Below are 6,122 nucleotides of genomic sequence, written 5' to 3' on the forward strand. Positions count from 1 at the left end.
GAGGGATTAATGGAGAAGGCCCTTTGGCCATATTATAAGATTTAAACAATCTTGATTTTCTCTAATGAATTGAAATAGACTTGAGTTAATTCAAGAAATTAATATTGATGGGGTTTGAGAAAGGTGGCGATGAATGAGGTTATATTTATTCTTGGAGCAAAAATGGGTAGCTGGTTGCCACGAACCTTTCACCCTTAACTAAAAGTTTCGACTTAAAGCACTAGGAATAGAAAAACTCCTTGTAAGGAGTGCTTTCCCTTTATGTAGACCTTGCGCAGCGCAAATTCAAATTAGTCAAGCGAGTAGATTTGGATACGGAGTTAGAAACGGGTAGTTGGTTCTTTGTATTGTTTTGCTTTTTCTTCACAAGCTTGTTGTTTGGTATTAGCTAGTTTCACATGGATTATGCGACCTAGGAAATCCTTCATTTGTAGGAAAAAATTTAAAACTGAAAAAGAAAGAATTTCTCAAGGAATAAATAAACTTTAGGGTGAGAAATGCATGCTTATATATGAACCTCTTTTCAGCTGAATATGCAACTAGTGCTGCATCTCTACCTGCAATTATATATGCTAATTTTTTTGGATTTTCGAATCAAATGTACAGAACCTAATTAGGGCGTTGCATATCTTTAAATAAAGAATGAGGGGTTTAAACCAGAATATTTGCTCTTAGTAATTAACTTTAAGTGATGGATAGCTTTGCTTCTAATGGAAAAATGATTTACAACAAAAAAAGATTTGCTTTTAAGGGTTCTAATAATGAGTCAAACCTTTCATTTTCACATAGTTTTCATTGGCCTTAATTGTTTTGCATTTTAAGATTGTATTGATGATAAAATCTTCACTTCAAGACTCACTTCATTACAATCACTGGCTGTTCCCTATGCTTTAAAGGCATTGTTCCAAATTGGCAAAGAGAGTTAATAGATATTTGAGCAAGAAATACTACGAAATTAAAATATAAACAAATGTTTCATTACTATTTCTGCCCTTCATGCTCTGACCCTTCAATTTGTTTGGAGAAGATTTGAGGCGGATTTGTGCTATCAGCGTATATATCCCTGAATATCTGTCTATATTCCCATGTATATCAGTGTATATCTGCTTATTTCCTGTATATAATGTATATGTGTGTCTATCCATGACTTTCTGTGTGTGATATACACTGATATATATGGTGTATAATGTGATGAATACATGTCGCACAAACGCTTTTCAAGTCTAAAATTTAAATCCAATCCATTCAAATCACCTTGAATCTTTCTCAAATTTTGTACATAGTTTTTCTAGGTGTTTCCATTGAATCCCAACTACCACCACTCAAAAGAACTACGTATTAAAATAGTTCAGATCCGACAATAACAATAACAACAACAAACTCAGTATAATTCCACAAATGGGTTATGGGGAGGGTAGTGTGTACATAGATCTTACCCCTACCTTCAAGAAGGCAAAGAGGTTGTTTCCAGAAGACTATCGGCTTAGGAAAGGTGAAAGGAAGAGCAACAACAAACACACCAATTAGAAAACTAAAGTAAAAATACAAAACTAAATACACTAGGTACTTCAATCAGAAAGCTAACACAAAAACAATGGCAAGTAGTCACAGAAGTTTAGATCCGAGTTTTATTATAATTTCAATATTGGAAATTTGATAAGATTTTTCACTCATGAACTCAGAGGATTTTTGTGGAGTATTGGAGAAATTCTATGATTTCATAGGTGATTGGATAATGGACGAGGATCAAAGGAATCAGTCCGGTTGGTAGTGGGTGCATAAATCGTGCAATATTACTTGGGAAATTTTTATAAAACACTATCTTTTAGTAGTAATTAGTCATTTATAGATATCATTTGCTATATTACGGATTATAGATACCTTTTATATGGTTATAAGATGTATTTGATGTATTTAAACTATTGTATTCATGAATACAATAGTAAAAATAGGCGTGAATCAGGGAAGTCCAGTTAATCAGTTGTTGTATTCGAGTGTGTTCGACTGTATTCATATAGTGAAACATGGGATTACAACTGGGCAAATTATTGTATTCGACTATATTCGATTGTATTCACGGCGTGAAATAGGGGATTACACTGTTTTTAAAACAGAAAGTGAATCAATTAACATAATAGACTCCTAATATAACTCAACAAACTCAATTATAACACACAAATTTTGTATTTTCAGTTATAAAAAAGATTCTCAACCGAAAAATACCCCAAAAACATAGCAATCTTCAGAGAAATTATATAATACATCTGAATACATAAATTATATTAATTAAAGAAAACTTATGAATACATTCATGGCATATAGCGAGACAGTGAATACAATGAAATACATAGAATATAACGGGATACATTGAAATACAATGAGAAAAAAAGATAGTGAATACAATGAAATACATGGAATACAACGAGACACATTGAATTACAATAAAAAAAAAAGACAATGAACATAATGAAATACATGAAAAAATATTGAAATATATTAATAGAAAATCAAGTTGCTCAGCCCCAAACTCCATCGTCTTTATTCAAGAACAAACTAACCAGATTATATGTCGGCGGCTGCTGTTCAAGAATCAGTTTAATGTCGGCGGCTGCTGTTGTTGGTGAGAAACTTGAACATAGCAATCTTCAAGAATCATTTTTTTTTTGAATATTCGAAGATTGCCAAAACAAAGTTCTTAATGTTGAAAGTGCTCAGACTGCAAACAGTTTTGCTTTTTCCGTGTTGGTTTATTTATGAAAAACATGTACAATTATGGTGTTTAGTTTTATGGAAGACGAAACAATTGTTCTCTGGCAAACAAACTACAATTGTTCTCTGAGAAAGGTTCGTGGGTTTGTTGTGTTCTTTGCACAAATTCGGTGGAAGGAGGAAGAGATCGGAAATTTTAATGGGATGGGAAAAGAGAATGAGATGTATCAAAGTAGAGAGAAAAAAAATAGTGTAACTGATTAGCGTATTTAGTGGCTTAGGGCTAGAAAATAACCAAAATTAAATATTTTACTATAAACCTTAAAAGGTATCTATAAAATATAATTTTTTTAAATGATATTTATTTAAAATAAATAAGGTGTTAATCTTTGCTATAAGAGGTAAAAATTCCATATTACTAAAGATGGGATTTGGCTATTCGCTGCCACTTTTTGGGCTACATTTGCTAAGCTTAGTCTTTGACAAAAAATATGTCAATTATAGGCTGGCTGTTTGGTAATTAACCCAAATAGCAGCCCGCCCTATTACTTAAACTAAAAATAGTCAATGAATGTATAATATATGCATAATTTATATATTATATGTGTATAATATATGTATATAACTAGAAAAAATAAATAATTAATATGATTGGCTATTTTTGTAAAGATCCCGTGTATATGTCAATTAGATTATTTAGAGTTGTTTTATCTCTTTTAATAGATCATCCTCGTATCCATCCATAAAAAATTGTAGAAATGACACCACGTAGCCACTATAAAGTGTTGCTATTTAGGAATTAGCCAGTGCATCTTAAATTTCAGTTTTCCAATTCAAATTTTCAGGACATAAATGTTCTGAGTTGTCCTTAAAATAAGATATTTAGTTAAAAAATTCAGGACAAAATAAGTACCGACTAATATCTAAATATCATCCACAAAATGGCTATCTGTGCACTTGCCCCAGTTGCTCCCTAATTTCCAAGTTATCTATAAATCATGATAATCATCCCTATTTTCTCGCTTCAATAAAATATACAAGTACAATTACAGAATTAGCCATGGTAAAAGTATAACTTCATACCCATCCTCAGTCGTAAGTCGTAACATGTAATTTACAGCAAATTTGTTTCTAAGGAAAAAATAGTTACACACTCTGTGAACTATTGACTTCCAAAATTGCATTTACCTTAATATTTGTGGGTGCCCATCCAATATTCGTATTGGGAATTAATTAAATTTAAATTTGTTTCGGAAAATTCCACAATAGGGGTAAATGTTCTTTAACAAAAACAAATCTATAACCATAATTCAAACCCGAGATCTTTGATTAAAGAGTTGTTGCTCTCTTTATGTTAGTTCCTGATCCACATTAATGCTCTAGACTATATTTTTGTACTTCATACTCATGAGAAATCTCAAAAGGCGATTCCTTTGAACCTTGATAGTGGCAAAGTCTGAAATTCTATTAAACCTTGCGTGTGTGTGTGTGTTATTGAAGCCTATTAGCAGTTAAACCCCAAACCTCTTTTTAAGTTCCACAAAACAAACATTATTTCAACCTAATCATGAAACTGACCAATTTGGTGCTAATAATAATTCACCTTAATAAATGATGTAACTGAAACATGATAAAAGCTCACTGAAATCTAATGCTAATAAATTAAGATTCAAGCAAAATTCAATAAATATATTTTATATTCGAAGAATAACTTCAAGGAAATGTTAACAAATTAACTAAGCAAGGAAATGCCAAAGCAAGCTAATAAAGGTGTGAACACAGTAAACAAGAGAAATTAGATCATATCTACAATATGCTTACGTAAAGTAAATTAAAGACTTTTAAGTGCAATAAGGTGAGATATGGACTTTCAACAACTAGACAACAATAAGTAGAGAGTTATCTTTTAAAAGCCATAACTACTGCATATTTACATGTTCTTATACATAGGTACAACATTTATTCTTAAGCAAACACCAAGTACAACATGCTTCAGCCATCCGGACAAGTTCGAATCTTCTTATTACTATCAAAAATCTGCAATACAAAGACGTAGGAATTACCTGGTTTGCTGAATAAAAATACAACAATGAGATGAGCAGAAACAACAACAAAATAGCAGAAAAATAGCAATGAAAACGAGCAACAACAGCAGCAAATTTGTATCCAGATAGCCCCAAAACCTTTAGAGAAGAAACCCGAAATCAACTCTAAAAGACTTATTCTTTTTTAAAAGAGTTTTTACTCTAAGAAGCACTCATAAAACTCACAATTTCAACTTGCTTTCTTTAAGTTCAGCTGTTTTTTACTGCTAAAAGTGTATTTTTTCAGTGTGTAAAAATGCCTAGCAGATGTGTGAAGGAGTGTGTCAAAGATGTGTATTTCTAGAGTCCAAGATGTAATCAAAGATAAGAGGAGAAAGGACTTTGGGACAGATTTTGTTTTACCAAAAATCTGTCCAAAATGATAACTTTTTTGACGTAAAATCTATCCAAAACCAAAAATCTGTCCAAGAAACAGTCTTCTTTTACCAACTAGGGATAAATTTTTGGAGTATTATACTTGAAACAGCCCGCAACAATGAAAGCAACCAAACACGGACCCTACATTCAAGTACTCTAAAACTATTCTACTACTTCAACAAATGCAAAAACAGAAACTTTAGCACTTCAAAACTAATGCTAAAATAATTAATAAGAGACAAAATAAAATCTGAAAGAAAAATAAAAATAAAAAAAATCAACCATGAAAAAAGAATAGTATTTTTACCATTTTAAAATTCAAGTGGCCGAAAAATGGTGACTTGCCAAACGAGGGCATTCGGGGAGGCCGTCGGAATTTGGCCGGATTTTAGGGACCAGATTTTTGGTGTAGAATTGAAATCAATAGGTAGGTCTTGAGGAGATCTATCCGTTGATGTAGGTATTGCGGAGTGTTAGTGGCCAGAACTTCAAGAATTTGGGAAAAAAAGTTGCGGCTAAAGTTTCCTAGATCTAAAATTCAAGGAGTTTGAGGGTTTTATTAAGGATTTGGTTTGGAGATATGTAAAAAGTAGGTAGTGGAGATTGTATGGTGAGATTTTGGGGTGATTTGGAGGTGGTCGGCCGCCGGTGGGCGATTTCCGGCGGCGGTGGAGAAGCAACGGTTATGGAGAAAAAGAGAGTAAAGAGAGAGGAAGGAGAAAAGAACTATGGGGAAAATATGGGCAAAATTTCAGCATTTTTAAATCTTAAATACCTAGTTGGGAGATTGATTGTGGACCATTGGATGAGGGAGAGATGAATGGATGAGATTTAATCTTGATTCACTTAATGAAACAACGTAGTTTTGAGGCAAAACTACGTAGCTTCGGACCCTTTCAATGGCAGCCTCTTATCTTGCACTCTTGGCCACGTTTTCTTTCAAATTTGGCC

General features: G+C 32.5%; 1 long non-coding RNA gene across 1 annotated transcript; it reads right to left on the reverse strand.

The window, feature by feature from the left end:
* Positions 1-4,570: 4,570 nt before the first annotated feature.
* LOC104228211 (uncharacterized) lies at positions 4,571-5,895 on the reverse strand. The gene is made up of 2 exons (XR_711284.2): positions 5,479-5,895; positions 4,571-4,746 (listed from the first exon to the last, which is right to left on the reverse strand). It is a non-coding gene; the product is annotated as an uncharacterized lncRNA (long non-coding RNA).
* Positions 5,896-6,122: the final 227 nt, after the last annotated feature.

The sequence above is a fragment of the Nicotiana sylvestris genome, chromosome 12 (genome assembly GCF_000393655.2).
Source record: "Nicotiana sylvestris chromosome 12, ASM39365v2, whole genome shotgun sequence".
Lineage (NCBI taxonomy): Eukaryota > Viridiplantae > Streptophyta > Magnoliopsida > Solanales > Solanaceae > Nicotiana > Nicotiana sylvestris.